This window comes from Pipistrellus kuhlii, unplaced genomic scaffold (assembly GCF_014108245.1).
Source record: "Pipistrellus kuhlii isolate mPipKuh1 unplaced genomic scaffold, mPipKuh1.p scaffold_m20_p_11, whole genome shotgun sequence".
NCBI lineage: Eukaryota > Metazoa > Chordata > Mammalia > Chiroptera > Vespertilionidae > Pipistrellus > Pipistrellus kuhlii.
This window is the reverse complement of record NW_023425416.1, coordinates 21,906,198-21,922,357: the sequence shown is the minus strand read 5'-3', so window position 1 is coordinate 21,922,357 and position 16,160 is coordinate 21,906,198. Positions and strand designations below refer to the sequence as shown.

General features: G+C 41.8%; 1 protein-coding gene across 5 annotated transcripts in view; it reads left to right on the top strand.

Moving 5' to 3' along the window:
• The first annotated feature begins 3,366 nt into the window (after window positions 1-3,366).
• Window positions 3,367-16,160, top strand: part of RAF1 (Raf-1 proto-oncogene, serine/threonine kinase) — a 66,096-nt gene continuing 53,302 nt past the window's right edge. For all 5 annotated transcript variants that reach the window (XM_036431160.2, XM_045579193.1, XM_036431159.2 and 2 more), the window contains exon 1: window positions 3,367-3,511. The gene's annotated coding sequence lies outside the window, so the exon portion shown is untranslated. The remainder of the gene's footprint in view (window positions 3,512-16,160) is intronic.

The window sequence follows — 16,160 nt, the reverse complement described above, 5'->3', positions numbered from 1 at the left end:
GTCCAGTCTTCCTTCATGCCATTTCTGACTCATTCCTTTCCCCCTTTTCTTTCCCGAGACCTTTCCTAACACCCATAACTCTCCTGACCTCTCCTTCCACCAGTGGATGAAAAAAAGGGGTTCAATGGGAAGTAGATGGGTGATAGGTCAAGCTCAACTGCTGAGCCACACAATCGGCTCATGCCCCTCCTTCTAATATGAGGCCACCCTCATATGAGTTCAACAGCCTTGTAATCCAATCCCTGCCTTGCTTTCTCCCTCTAGGGTAGGAGTGTCGAACTCAATCAGAGAAGGGGCCAAAATCTAAAATCCAGCCTGAATCGCGGGCCGAATGGTTTACTGAACAGTCATAAACTGTCATTGTGATGGAAACAGCAGCGGAGTGCAGTGATGACAGCGCGGTGCGGGCCACATTGCAAGGCCTGGCGGGGCGGATTTGGCCCGAGGGCCTTGTGTTTGACACATGTGCTCTAGGGGATCTTCCTTATGGTCTCTCCTTAATTTCACAGGCAAAAAAGAAACTGTTATTCTCTGGAGGATTTGAGATCTCGCTCCCTGGCATATGTCACCAGTTTGGCTCAAATAAACTCTTATAAAAATTCTCTACAGGTATGGACATTTCTTCAACACACCAAATCAGAGGTTTCAAAGTGGGGACATGCAACCCAGCGGAGTGCAAGATGACCCCTACAATTCCACTCCTGGTGTATGCCCGAAAAAAGCTGTAAACAGGTACTCAAACAAGTACATATATACATGCATGCTCATAGCAGACACTATGCACAATAGCAAAAAAATGGAAACAGCCCAAATGTCCATCAACAAATGAATGGATAAACAAAGTGGTATACACTTACATGTTTAGCTATAAAAAGGAAGTAATGACACATGCAACCACATGGATGAACCTTGAGAACATCATGTTAAGTGAAAGAAGCCAGACACAAAAAGTCACATATTGTACGATTCCATTTATACGAAATACCAGGATAGATAAACCACGGGGACAGAACACACGTATTGGCGGCTGTGAGGGGCTAGGTGGAGATGGGATAGAAGAAACTGTTTAAAGAGTAAGAGGTTACTTTGGAGTGATTGAAATGTTTTGGAATTATATGGTGGTGGTTGTACAACCTTGTAAATGTACTAATTGCTACTATAAAATGGTTAGTTTCACGTTATGTGACTTTTACCGCAAAAATTATTTTTGAAAAAAATCAAGTTGGCACTCTTTTTTTTTTTTTGCATGCTTATTGATCAGCTGAGAGGTTTGAATGAGGCACAGATTCCTGAAGATTTCTAAGCTGTGAAGTGCAGGACAAACACCTGGGTCAACGGAAAGGCATGGCCTGGGGTCAGCAGCTGTGGCTTTGCTGCCCTGCCCTAAGTACTGATGATGAAGAGAGAGGGCTAGAGTAAGTACAGCTGACGCTTGTAGTGTAAATGAGCCAGACACTGTTCTATGTGCTTTACATCTTCAACTCACCAAAGTCTTACCATGCTGTCAGGTGGGTACTAGCCTATTTTCTTTACAGATAAGGAAGCTAAGGACCTGAGGTCTAAAGGACTTTTCCAAGTCACAGCTGAAGAAGTGGCAGAGTACAAATTTGATCGTAGGCAGTTAAGACTCCACAAACTGAAGTCTAAAACCCAAGGCTCTGTGCTAAGTGATTTCTATTATTTAATACTATGAAGTAGGTATTGCTGTTATGTTAAAAGAAAAAACAAAAAAAGAAACAAACAAAAAAAAAACAAGCCCAAAATGTGTCACTCATTAAAAGCCCATGATACTGCCGTAACGGTCTGGCTCAGTGGTTAGAGCGTCAGCCTGCAGACTGAAGGGTCCCAGGTTCGATTCCAGTCAAGGGCATGTACCTTGGTTGGGGGCACATCCCCAGTAGGGAGTGTGCAAGAGGCAGCTGATTGATGTTCCTCTTTCATCGATGTTTCTAACTATCTATCCCTCTCCTTTCCTCTCTGTAAAAAATCAATAAAATATATTGTATTTAAAAAAAAAACACAAAAAAAACCACCATGATACCAAACCTAGACTTAATACCTGATCTAATTGCAGATTCAACCTCTCCCACACACTGTTTTCTGGTCAGGTACCAGTAAGGTAATCTGTCACATAGGCCCTTTCCTCTCCCTATGGAAAGAAGAGGCAATCTGCATGATAAAAACCTTTTCCCTTCTCTTCCCCCAAGAAAAGATGTGACTGCCCCCCCATCACTCTTGCCCCATCCTTCTTCTTTTAAAGACCTTCCACTTTGTACCCCTAAAAGCACCTTTCTAGTTGCTGGATAGGATGCTGCCTGATATCGCTCAATAAGATCAACTAGATCTTCAAGATTACTCAACTGAATGTTTTTAAAAAATATATTTTTTTTGATTTTTTTGAGAAAGGGAGAGGGAGAAACATTGATAGGCTGCCTCCTGCACGCCCCCTACTGGGGATCAAGCTGGTAACCCCGACTGGGAATCCAACCCATAGAGAATCAATTGCCCTCTTCACACCCATTCCTGCCAGTGGCTGATTGAGGGCGGGTCCGCCACAGGTTTTCCTCTCCTTGGGACCACACTGGATATTAACCACTTTGTAACTTCTTGCCAACCTGATTTTTTTTTTTTTTGGGGGGGGTGAGGTGGGGAGGAGAGGGAACCACCAATTTACAGATGAGGAAACTGAGTTTCAGAAAAGTTCAGGGGCTTTTCCACATCCCCGGTAAGTGGTGGAGCCGTGATTTGATAGCCCTAGTTGCCCATCTCTGGAGAGGATGCGCCAGAGCTGGACAGACAGTCATGCACGCTGAGCATCCTCCGGTCCTCCCCGGCCTCCTGATGCTGGCACGTCGGCCTTTCTCCCTCTGGCCGCAGACCCCTTGGAGGCAGGCGGCCAATCACCGGCCCTCCTCCACTGCCAACAGCCGGGGACTCCTCGCCCTGCAGCCTGCCCCTCTCCGAAATGGCGACCAGCTGGACGGCGAAGCCACGCCCCTCCTCGGGAGGCGGGGCCTAAATCCAGGCCAGAGCGATAGATGCCCGAGTCAGGTTTTGAAGTCGCCAGCGCCGGGCGGGCGGGCTCGCGCAGGAGCGGAGAGACGGCGGCGCCGCGCAGGTCGGGAGGAGGAGCGCCGAGCGGAGGAGGGCTCGCTCGCCGCCGGGGCCGCCCGAGAGAGTTTCTTCATCGCGGGCGCTGGGGCCGCCATCTTAGATGGAGGGAGTCAGACGAGAAGGAGCGTGAGACGAGGAGGGTTGCCTGCCGCTTCTCCTTGGGCCCCCGAAGAGGGCCAGCTGGCCGGGCTTTGGGGCGTGTGCCCTGAGGCGCGCAGCGCGAGTGCGGCGATGCGGGGGCTGCCCGGGGCCCCGTCCCCTGGGCTGGGGACGCGCCGAATGTGACCGCCTCCCGCTCCCTCACCCGGCGCGGGGAGGAGGAGCGGGCCGGACGCCGCCGCCGCCGCCGCCGCCGCCGGACGGACCACGGGACTCGGAGGCGCCCCGGCTCCTTCAGGTAGGCGGCAGGGCCGAGGCCTGGATGAAGGGAGGGGAAGACCGGCGGCGGGGCCGAAAGGCTCGTCTCCCCGTCGGGCCGGACTGGGCGGCGCTGGCGGGGTGGCCCCGCGGCTGGTCGTGGGTGGAGGGCCCGCGCCAGGCCGCTGTCACCCCGGGAGGCGCTGGCGGGCGGGCGGGGACCCCGGGGCCCGGTGTCATGGCCGGCGAGCCATGCTCCCCACATCTCCCACTCTTTTAATTTCCTTGTGCCAGCGCCACCCCTGTACCCCGTGTGCACATTCCTCACTTTTTGGTAATGGGAAAGTCCGCCGGAGCGAGCTGCCCCGTATTGTGTTGTCACTCAGATGAGCTCATGCCTTTTCTCGGGGGAGGGAGGTGGCGCCGTCGCGGAGTGTGGGGCCCGAGCCTGCATCTTCTCTCCAGGTCCGTCCGTCACTCCAGTGACAGACAGCCTTTTTTTTTTTTTTTTTTTTTTTTTTTTTAGGGGAGACGCGAGGAACCCCGTGACCCGGGGAGGGTAGGAGAGGTCACTCACTGCCCCCCCTCTCCCACCACAAAGGCATAGGGACCTCGAGGTGCGTGCCTCTGGGTTTCAGGACTCGGTGGGTTATTCACGGAAGGTTTGGGATGCTTTGGCATGAAGATCCGGGGCTGGCTGTCTTTTGTGTGGAGCGAGAGCCGCCGGGCCGTTTCGGTTCTGCAGCTGCAATCACGGGCTCTGCAGCGCCAGGCGATGCCCAGGGAGAGGAGTTTGGGCTCCAGGAGAGGAGAAGAGAGGCCGGCGGCTGTGTTCATTCATTGTTCTCTTCCCAGGGCCCTGGGTGTGCCTCTGGTATTCATTTTCTGGTGGGAAGAATGATAGGATCTCCTTGAGACGTGACCGGGCTCCAGAGGATCGCTTCATCTGTGTTGTAGGGATGAAGTCAGCGCACGTTCGCTGAGGATTTTCTGCTGGCCTTTTCCTTTGTGGGCTCGGCGAGGGGGTGGGGGTGGGAATCCACCCTCTGGTGGCCCCCCAGGGCGTGAAAACAAGGCGCCGCGATCCGGGTGGGCTTACCGGTGCTGTGGGAATTCGGAGCTAGTGTTTCCCTGGGCGAGTTGAGGAAGAGCTGTCCACGGGAGGGGACTTTTGCTCCGAGTTTTGGAAGAAATAAAGTGCTCACCAGGTGAGGAGGGCAGAGCATTCTAAAGGGAAGGAACAGCTGGTACAAAGCCTGAAGCCTTGCTGGGCTTGGGATGAGTTTGGAGAGCAGCAAATAATTATAGTCTGGGGTGCTGGAAGTGGTGAGAGATGAGGGCCTGAAAGAAAAGGTGTCTACATTGTGAAGGCTCTTTGGTGAAGATAGTGAACTAGTTTACTAAATTTGGGTTATTTTAAATGTGTTGCTTACTCTTTTTTTTTCTTCTACTTCTTGCTGATGACTAATTTTCCCCCTTCTCTTGATGATGTTGAAGGTGATAGTAATTGAAAGGATTTACTTTGTGAAACCCAGTTAAGAATATTTTTGATAAGTGCTTTACACTATGAGTTAAACTGAACGCATATTCCCAAAGACTCTTGCAGAAGATTCTTCTAAAATAAAGCAACGATTTTCAACCTGCGTGCCATGGCACTCTGGTGTGTCTCAAGAATTTTTAAAACATGCAACACCTGCCCTGGCCCGGTAACTCGCTCAGTTAGAGCATTGTCTCCATTGGACTCAAGGTTGCTGTTCCTTCTGTCTTCCCCCTTCAGGGCATATCCAGGAATCAATGCAGAGATAAGTGGAACAAGTAGTCCATGTTTCTCTTTCTCTCTCTCTCCCCCCTCCCTCTCTCTTCCTAGACCCCCCCCCCCTCCCTTTTCTCTCCCATCCTCCTCTCTCCCCTCTTAAAAAAAAAAAAAAAAAAAAAGCAATGTCTATTTAGTTCGTTAGATTGTCAAAAAAAATGACAGCCAGCCAACAATATCTGTCCTGTGTGAATGAATCAGAATTATATCCTTATTTATTTATTTTTTGCCAGAAAGGCAAAAATATTTTATATTTTTTGTGTGTGCCATATAATTTTAGTATTTAGTTTCTGTGTGCTATGAGATGAAAAGGGTTGAAAATCACTGTTTTAAAGTTATAACTTGCTCACAGAAATGTTGACTTTATAAATGTAGTCCACTGTACTCGTAATGCATTTTAAATGGCTGCTACCCAGTCATATAGAAATTGACAGGTTATGTAAAACATCTGAAAAAGTGTAGAATGCAAGTGAGTATATTAAGTTTAGTAAATGTGTTTTGTACAGTAAACTATCTTTGGATTGATTCCATGGATTCCAGTTCTTTATAAAATCTTTAGCTTTATGAACACGATTTTCCCACAACAGGATTAATGCTATGTTAAAGTGTTGTTTATTATCATATTAACAGACTTCAGCTAACAGTTTCTAAATCTTTCTTGAGTTGTGCTGCTTATATGCCACTGAAGAACATTAAGATTCTCTTGATGTTGATGGAAGGAGACTAGACTTTGGGTGGAATATATAGATGATGGATTATGAAATTGCATACCTGAAACTTATATGGTATTATTAACCAGTGTTACCCCCTAAAACTTGTCTTAATAAAAAGACTCTTCTGGCTTATTTTCACTCTTATCACTTCAAGGACTAAGCTGCTTAAATTGCACCAGAAGCATTTGACCCAGTTGAACACTGGATACTTGGGAAAATAAACCAGTTACAGTTTCTGTTGTAAAAGCTTATCTTTTAGGTATGTGGTGTTTATGAGCATAAATCATAGTGGAATTGCTTAGTCTTTGTTAAACTCTTGTCAATAGTTGAAAAAAAAAGTGTATGCCTTCAAAGTAGAAGGTTTGTGAAATACATTAAAGTATTTTAAGGGATTTGGTTTTGCAGAAGAAAACAGCGAGAAGCAGATTAAGCTGGTCATTTATGATGAAAAGTATCTAAAAGATGAAATGGAGAATGTTTAAACATCAAGTGTTGTATTACAACCGCTCTAGTTGCTTTTAGTTTAAAACATGCCACTTGTGAAATCACAGTAGGTGGTTTTCTTTGAAGATTAAAAACTTCTTGGAAATTAAATTTGACTTTTCCAGAAGCACTAGATTACTTATTAAATGGAAAATATAATTAATTACTTCAAATTACTATTTTAAGTAGTCTGTTAGTAGATGTATGATTCTATTGCACTTTAATTTCAGATAAAACTTTGTTGATAACTTACTGCCTAAAAATAGAAAAATGTTACATGAGGGAGTGCTTTTGTTTTGCGTGTGAGGAACATAATGGGCCATGCATAATAATCCTGTTCTTGGGAGGAGCTTGTTAGCCAAACAGCATGCCTTAATGTCGATTTGCAGAAGAGAATTTTAAATATTGCCTTTGAAAGGCAGTGGACTAAATGTGACAGTAGGGGGTTTATGAAACCACAAAATTGTGACTTGAAAAGTTTGTGGGTTTTTTTCAATTGTGCAAAATCATGGAAATTTCATTTCTTCAAAACAAATGACTGTAGTTGGAAAATTGCTCACCTTGACTAAATTAATTGGAAACTGAGGAACACTGGGCTGATTTAGGATGAGTTTGTAATATTTAGGTTGTCTTATTTTGTGTGTATGTGTGTGTTCATGCATGTGTATGGATGGAAAAGGACTCCTATTTAACAAACTAGGTTCAAAATGTAATATCAGATATCTGTACTAAATTCAGTTAGTATTTCATGTGTAGGGCTAAATTAACCTTGCTTATAATCTTCATGATAATAATAGCTGGTTATTTTATTCTTGCCTTAAAGTTGTGAGTAAAATTCTGTAATAATGTATTAAAGTTTTCATGTTTAATTTTACAGAGACATCTGTTCCTTCATTTCTCCCAGAATACCTGTGTAGCCTTTCTTCTAAAATTACTCCCAGGATTTCATTTTAACCAAGGAAAATGTCAAGTGGGTGTTGTTTCTTTGTTACTGGTTTTGGCTCAGGCTATCTGAAGTCTCTTTGGCAAATCACTCACAAAGTGTATTAATTGCCTCACATTCCAATCAGTGTACATAGTTTTTCTTGAGGAACACTTGACACATAGTTTTATTTTTAGACCAGATTCTAAGGGATTTTATTGGGTGGGATTAACAATTCTAAAGCTAGTTTAGAATTTTAAAACCTTTGTGACTAAGATTGTTTACATTTTTGGTTAATGAATGAGAAGCAGCAGGCATTGGTAATTGATGGCAACCAAAACCCAATATCTGATTGCTTATGAGGACCATGTGGACTACACCAGGGTCATTTTCTCTTTTTACTTGTTGGATTTTTATTGTCATTTAATAGCAAGAGTTAAGTACATTGCCCTAGATGGTTTGGCTCAGTGGATAGAATGCCGACCTGGGGACTGAGGGGTCCCGGTTTTGATTCTAGTCAAGGGCACATTCCCGGGTTGCAGGCTTGATCCCCAATTGGGGGAGGGGGAGAGTAGGGGGTGCGGTGCAGGAGGTTTCTGTCTCTCTCTTTCCCTCTCTCTTCCTCTCTGAAATCAATAAAAATATATTAAAAGAGAAAGAAAGCAAAAGGAAAACTGGTGAGGAAAAAATATCTTAAAAAAAAAAAAAGAATTAAGTACATCTTTACTGTGTTAAGATGTCTGTTTTATTATTATTTTTTTAAATCAGTCTCTATGCAGTCTCCACTTTCTGTCATTGGTTATTAGGATTCTCTCCAGCTTGTCTTCAGCTGATTATTCAGGGTGGCTTTAAAAAAAAAAAAAAAAAAAAAAAAAAATATATATATATATATATATATATATATATATATATATATATATATTCAGAGAGAAAGGGAGAGGGAGAGAGAGAAACATCAATGATGAGAGAAAATCATTGATTGGCTGCTTCCTGCACACCCCACACTGGGGATGGAGCCCACAACCTGGGCATGTGCCCTTGACTGGAATCAAACCTAGGACCCTTCAATCTGCAGGCCGATGCTCTTATCCACAGAGCCAAACCAGCCAGGGCTTTTTTTCTTTTCTCTTTCTTTTCTTTTTTTTTTTTTTTTTTTTTTAATTTTTGTTGTAATTTCAGTTTAGTCCTGCGAATGTAGTATCCACTTATCCGCCACCATTTTTTTAGTCTCTAGAGGTGTTTTTTCTTTTTCTTTTTCCACTCTCAATCTGCTATGGAAAGCAAGCTTTCTGATTTCTTTGAAGCTACTTAATACTAGGCATCACATATGGACAAAGTATTTACCTTTCTCCATCCCTGTACATTTCTAATGGAAGAGTAGTCAGGCTAATGTTTAATTATGCTAATATGTCTTTAAATTGATGAGTTTTCATTGTTAAAATGGGTATTTTGGAGGCATTCTTTTCAGCCTCGGATAACTTTTAACGTCTTCCTTTACCTAGGCTTGAGATAGATGAAATCTTAAGTTTTCCTTGGAAGGATGTGATTCTTCTCTGTGGCAAATCTCATTAGGAAGCTCAGAGCTTCGGGATCCAGATATATCATTCAGAAAGGAGCTCCCATTTGATTTAAGGAAGTTTGTTTTCAATAGAAAGAAACTGGAAAGAGTTAAAATGTTCAACAGTAATAAAATGATTATGTACACTGGTATAGCCACTTGATGAAGCACTATGCTTTTCATTAAATATGACACGTATGAAGCATTTATGACATGGAAAATGCTGAATACCAAAATTATGTATCTGGAATATAAAAACTTAAAATAGTGGAATATTATCTAGGAACAAAAAGAAATGGTGTACTGATATATTCTCCAACATGTGTAAACCTTACAAACATTATGGTGAATGAAAAAAATTCAGGCAGAAAAGACCACATATTGTTTGATTCCATTCATATGAAATGTTCAGAATAGACAGATCTGCAGAGACAAGACTGTAGATTAGTGGTTGCCAGGGGCTGGAGGAAGTGGGGATAGGGCAGTGATTGTGATGGGAATTTTTGGGGGGTTGGTGATGAAAATGTTCTAAAAATTGATTGTGGAGATGGATGCACAAATCTGTGAATATAATAAAAACCATTGAATCGTACAGTTTAAATATGTGATTTGTATGGTATGTGAATTGTATCTTAAAAACTACACATAGGAAGAAAATACATGTAGATGTTAACAATGGTTGTTAAACAGTAGACATAAGGGTAATGTTCCTCGTTATACTTTCCATATTCTTTGAATATATTGCTTATTATTACATTTAATAAAATAAAATTAAATCAATTCAATTTATGGTATGGGCCCTTATGTCACTACAGACATTCAGTCACTGTCAGATTACATTGACAATCATATTTTTTAGCGTCTTTCAACTACTTTCTACTTCAGATTACCGTATTTTTCGGACCATAAGATGCACTTTTTCCCCCCCAGAAGTGGGGGGAAAAAGTCCCTGCATCTTATGGTCCAAATATAGCCTACACATATACTTTAAAAAAAAAGTTTTTTTACTTGCCCGGCTCTGTGGTCTCTGTGTGCTTGCCCGGCTCTAAAATGGTTCTAAATGCTGCTGTTTACTTTACAGGGTTGATTACATGTGTTTATGACTGTGATGTTGGGTTTTAATGCACATAAAATATTTTAGGACACTATTTGTTTCAGAATCTTTTTTTCTTCTTTTCCCTTCTCTAAAAACTGGTGCGTCTTATGGTCCGAAAAATACGGTAGTTCTGGCTTTTATTACTACCCTGTTTCCCCGAAAATAAGACAGTGTCTTATATTAATTTTTTCTCCCAAAGTTGCGCTAGGTCTTATTTTCAGGGGATGTCTTATTTTCGGGGAAACACGGTATTTGCTTTTACTGTTGAGCCTCTGAACTGAACTTTAAAAAAAAAAATCCTTACTCAAGGATATGTTTTTTTTTATTGCTTTTTAGAGAGAGAGGAAGGGAGAGTGTGAGAGAAACAACATCGATCAGCTCCCTACCATACACGTCCTGACTGGGAATCAAACCCACAATCTGGTATAAGCCCTGACCAGGAATTGAAACCTCAAACTTTTGGTATACAGTACAGCACTCGTCACTGAGCTAACCTGCCAGTGCTGAGCTCCTTTTCCTTATGTTTTTCCCCATGCCACTGCATTATCCTTTATTACTACCAGATTCACTTTCTTAATGTGCAAATTTAAAAAAAATGAAATTTTAATAATTTTTTGAATCGATAATATAATCACATGCCACAAAATTGAAAGGATGCAGGAAGTTATGTTGTGCAGAGTAATGCTACCTTCTTGTTTGTTTTGTCCCCCCAGTTACCCAGCTTTCTTTCATGGAGAAATCTTATATATATCTTTTTTATGATGATACAAGAATATTCAGGTGTAGATGTGCTGGCCTTTGTGCAAATCTTCCAAGAATTTCTTCCATTACCTATCAGAATACTCATACAGTTCTTGGTTCTGTGTCTTGCTAGCATGGATTCCTCATACTATATTTAGTGGAATTAAAAAACCATTTTTATTAGCACTTAAGTAGATGCAGGGTACTGTGCTTGGTGCAGAGTGAATAAGGTAATAAGTTCCTGCTTTCAATGAAGAGAGATTGGCATGATTTCCTTACTTTTATCTGTTCTCTTTTAATAACCATTTTGAATACCATCTTCTGAATATCTCATCCTGATCTTTTTCTCTTCTCATTTATTGTTATTTCCTTGAGTCCTGCCTTAAAACTCTTTGTATTTATTTTTTTATGGCCTTTATCATATAGTCATTTGTAAGTTTACCATTTCCTTAGATTAGTGTTTCCCAAAGTGTGGTATGCGTACCCCCAGGGGTACAGGAAGAGTTTGGTGGGGATATGCGCTGCACCTAATTCTACATTCTCATGAGTATGAGGGGTACTCAGCGTTACAAAAATTATAGAAGGGGTACACATATGTCAAAAGTTTGGGAAACACTGCCTTAGATTATAAACTCAAATTAATGCTTCCAACTCAATGTTCAATTCCTTATTTAGTGATACTTGTGGGGGGAAATTTTTTTCCTTTGAGAGGCTGAGGGACCAGGTCTGTGTGTTTTGAAAGTATTGAATCTAAATTCCAATAGTTAATAGTAGGTTTTATTGTAGAAGACCGGAAAAAAAACAACAAGCAACGCTTTGAGAGTTTGGAGTTACACTTTAATATATACTGGTGGGCTTAGAGAAAAATGAATTTAAATTCTAAGCAGAACAACAAGCAGAAATTTTCTTATTATTAGAGAGCCAGCCTTATGTGTGTTTAGTGGTTATCTCACTGGAAGCTTGTGGCCTTAAGAACAACACAGTTCTATCCAATTAAAAAATACATCTGGCATGGCATGAGAGTATGGGTGTATTTAGTCTCTGGCCTACAAGGTCAGACAGCTAAGTTTATCTTCCTTATTCAAGCAGGCTAAAGCAGGCTAGAAAGCAAAGTTATTTTTTTCAGAATAAGGTGTTTCTAAAAAATAGCAGAGCTGACTTTACAGAATTAGGGACTATCTAAATAGCAGAGAATTTCAACAGTAGTTTTACAAAATAGGGTTTAGTCTTCTCATGAGATCTTTTATTTAAACTTAAATTGTATAAGTACCTTTTGGTACTACTCTGCTTTGTAGACTTTATATGTATTTATTGTGGTACATATTTGTTTATGTTTCTCTTTTCATAGAGGACTGTATCTTAATCACCTTTGAATATCCAGATTTTAGCACAGTGGCAAGCCCTGATTGCAGCTCTATTTGTTGAATATGTAAGAGGCTAATGATATTTATTGAATTGAATTTTTTGTATAGATGTCTTACATCTCTGGCTAGACTTAAGCTCCTTAAAGGTAGGTCATGTCTTACTCTTGGTTATAAATCTCCAAGTCTTAAAAGTTTGTGTATACATAAGTAAGGTTAATAGGATAAATTTTGTTATATATAGTTTACCCCACCCACCAAACATTTTTCTGTGTAAATTTTACCATATTAACCATATGTATGTAAACTATTCAGTGGCATTAAGTACATTCACAACATTGTGCAATCATCACCACTATTTTTAGAACTTTTTTGTCATCCCAAACAGAACCCTGTACCCCTTAAACAATAACTCCCCATTCCTCTTATCCTTAGCCTCTGGTAAACTTTTCTATGTTCTCTCTTATAAATTTGCTTATTCAAGTACCTCAAATAAGGGAATAACACAATATTTATAATTTTGTGTCTGGCTTATTTTACTTAGCATGTTTTCAAGGGTCATTCATATTGTACCATGTGTCAGAATTTTTTTTTTTTAATATGGTTTTTATTGATTTTTAGAGGAAAGGAGAAGGATAGAGAGATAGAAATATCAATGAGAGAGAGAAACATCAATTGGCTGCCTCCTGCACACCCCCTACTGGGGATCGGGCCCATAACTAGGGCATGTGCCCTGACTGGGAACTGAACTGGTGATCTCTTTGTTCATGGGATGATGCTCAACCACTGAGCAACACCATCTGGGACCAGAATTTAATTCTTTTTCTTATGACTAAATAATATTTCTCTGTGTATGTGTATGTAATATATATATATTTTAAATATTTTTTATTGATTTTTTTTACAGAGAGGAAGAGAGAGAGATAGTTAGAAACATCGATAAGAGAGAATCATCGATCAGCTGCCTCTTGCACATTCCCCAATGGGGATGTGCCCGCAACCAAGGTACATGCCCTTGACCGGAATTGAACCTGGGTCCTTTCAGTCCGCAGGTGGATGCTCTATCCACTGAGCCAAACCTGTTTTGGCATGTATGTAATATTTTGTTTATCCATTTATCTGTTGATGGACTCATGTTGTTTCCACCTTTTGGCTACTGTGAATAATGCTGTTATGAACATCTATACTAATAAAAGGGTAATATGCTAATTAGACTGGTGGATGTCCTTTTGGACAAAGCCATGGCAGCTGCTGGTACTGCAAAGGCTGGGTCGCGGCTCAGGCAGCTGCAGTGACCGGCGGCGGCAGCAGCAGTGTGATGGAGGCATCGTCTTCCCCTGATCAGCTCGGTCGCTTCCTGCAGGGGGAGGCCAGAGACAGCAGCAGCGAGGGGGTGATGGGGACAGTGCCTTCCCATGATTGGCCTGTTGCCACCCGCAGAGGAGAGGGCCTAAGCTGTCAGTAGGACAATCCCTGAAGGCTCCTGAACTGTAAGAGGGGGCAGGTGGGGCTGAGGTTCCCCTAGTCCCCCACACTAGGCCTCTAGTTGGTATATAAGTGTTTTAGTTTCTGCTTTGCTTTGATTATATGCCTAGGAGTGGTCTTATGGTAGTTCTGTTTAACCTTTTGAGGAACTGCTAAACTGTTTTCACAGCAACTGTAATATTGTACCTTCCCACCAGCAATGCATGGAAGTTCAAATTTCTCCACATCCTTGCCAATGTACATGGTTTATCTTTTTCTTTTTTTAATAACTGTCCTAATAGATTTGAAATGGCTCTAGGCTTATTTCTTTATGCTAATTATATTTAACGAGAGGCCCAGTGCATGAAAATTCACACACTGGAGGGGTCCCTCCGCCCGGCCTGCCCCCTTTCACAGTCCGGAACCCTCAGGGGCTGAAGACGATGCCCCCATCACACCTCTGCTGCTGCCACTGACAGCAGCCCAAGCCTCGGCCGGCCCTGGTTAAATGACCCTTGGGCGGCCCTGGGCAGCCGCCATCTGAGGCTTGTCTGAGCTGCTGGGTGGCTAGGGGGCTGAGCGCCTGCCGCAGGGCTGAAAGGACAGGGGCACTCCGGCGGGGCTGTGGGGACTGGGTGCCGCCATCTTTGTGGTGTGACAATTTGCATATTCCCTCTTTATAAGATAGGATAGGCAAACCAGTAGCTTAGAAGATAGACAAGTGTCTATATTTGCATTTGATGGACTTTTTTTCTTCCTTATAAATATATTTGTATATAATATTGTTCAAAGAGATAAATTAATTACACAATTAATGACCTTTTTTTTAAAAAATATATTTTATTGATTTTTTACAGAGAGGAAGGGAGAGAGACAGAGAGCCAGAAACGTCGATGAGAGAGAAACATTGACCAGCTGTCTCCTGCACACCCCTTACTGGGGATGTGCCCGCAACCAATGTACATGCCCCTGACCGGAATCGAATCCGGAACCTTTCAGTACGCAGACCGACACTCTACCACTGAGCCAAACCGGTTTCGGCAACGACTCATCTTTTTTGAAAAGAATAAAGGTTTTTGATGAGCTGGTACATGTAGTTGTTATAACTACCTTTCTTTATACCCTCATACCCTTTTTTTAAAAAGAAGTTTTTTCAAAATTTTCACTGAAGATATGTTTTTATTGATTTTAGAGAGAGTGGAAGGGCGATAGAAAAACATTGATGTGAGATAGAAACATTGATTGATTGCCTCCCTTATGCACCCCAGGGATCAACCAGCAACTTAGGTATGTGCCCTGGCCGGAATCGAACCTGCAACCTTTTGGTATATGAAAAGATGCTCCAACCAACTAAACCATCTGGCCTGGGCATATCCTTTTAATCTAAAATGTATTCTGTCAACTAGTGAAAGATGATTTCAGTTAACCCTGGGTGATAAGATATATTAAATGGAAAAAGTAGGGCACTAAGTATAAGAAGATCCCATTTTTATAAATAAAAATATTGAGAGATGCAAATCAAAACAACAATGCAGTACCATCTCACACCTGTCAGAATGGCCAACATCAACAAATTAACAAACGACAAGTGTTGGCGAGGTTGCGGAGAAAAAGGAACCCTCTTGCACTGCTGGTGGGAATGCAGGCTGGTGCAACCACTGTGGAGAACAGTGTGGAGTTTCCTCAAAAAACTGAAAATGGAACTCCCATTTGACCCAGTAATCCCACTCCTAGGAATATATCCCAAGAAACTAGAAACACCAATCAGAAAGGATATATGCACCCCTATGTTCATAGCAGCACAATCTACAATAGCTAGGATTTGGAAACAGCCTAGGTGCCCGTCAGCAGATGATTGGATTCAAAAACTATGGTACATCTACACAATGGAATACTATGCTGCCATATGCACCCCTATGTTCATAGCAGCACAATCTACAATAGCTAGGATTTGGAAACAGCCTAGGTGCCCGTCAGCAGATGATTGGATTCAAAAACTATGGTACATCTACACAATGGAATACTATGCTGCCATAAAAAAGAAGGAATTCTCATCATTTGCAGCAACCTGGATGGAATTGGAGAACATCATGCTGAGTGAAATAAGCCAGTCAATGAAAGAGAAACACCACATGACCTCACTCATTTATGGATAATAAAGAATATTATAAACTGATGAACCAAAAGATAGATATAGAGACAATAAAGCAACAAGCAGGCTGTCAAATTACAGCGGGAAGGGAGAACGGGGGGGGGGGGGGGGGGGGGAGATAAGAGATCAACCGAAGGACTTGTAAACATGCATATAAGTACAACCAATGGACACAAAACTCTGGGGAGGGAGGGTATGTATGGAAGGGAGGGGCAATGGTAAGATATGTACACAGATAATAATTTAATAAAAAAATAAGGAAAAAAATAAAACAATATTAATATTTAGTTTATATTTAATTAAAAAATAAAAATAAATAAAAATATTGCTGAAAACCGGTTTGGCTCAGTGGATAAAACGTCGATCTGCAGACTGAAAAGTCCCAG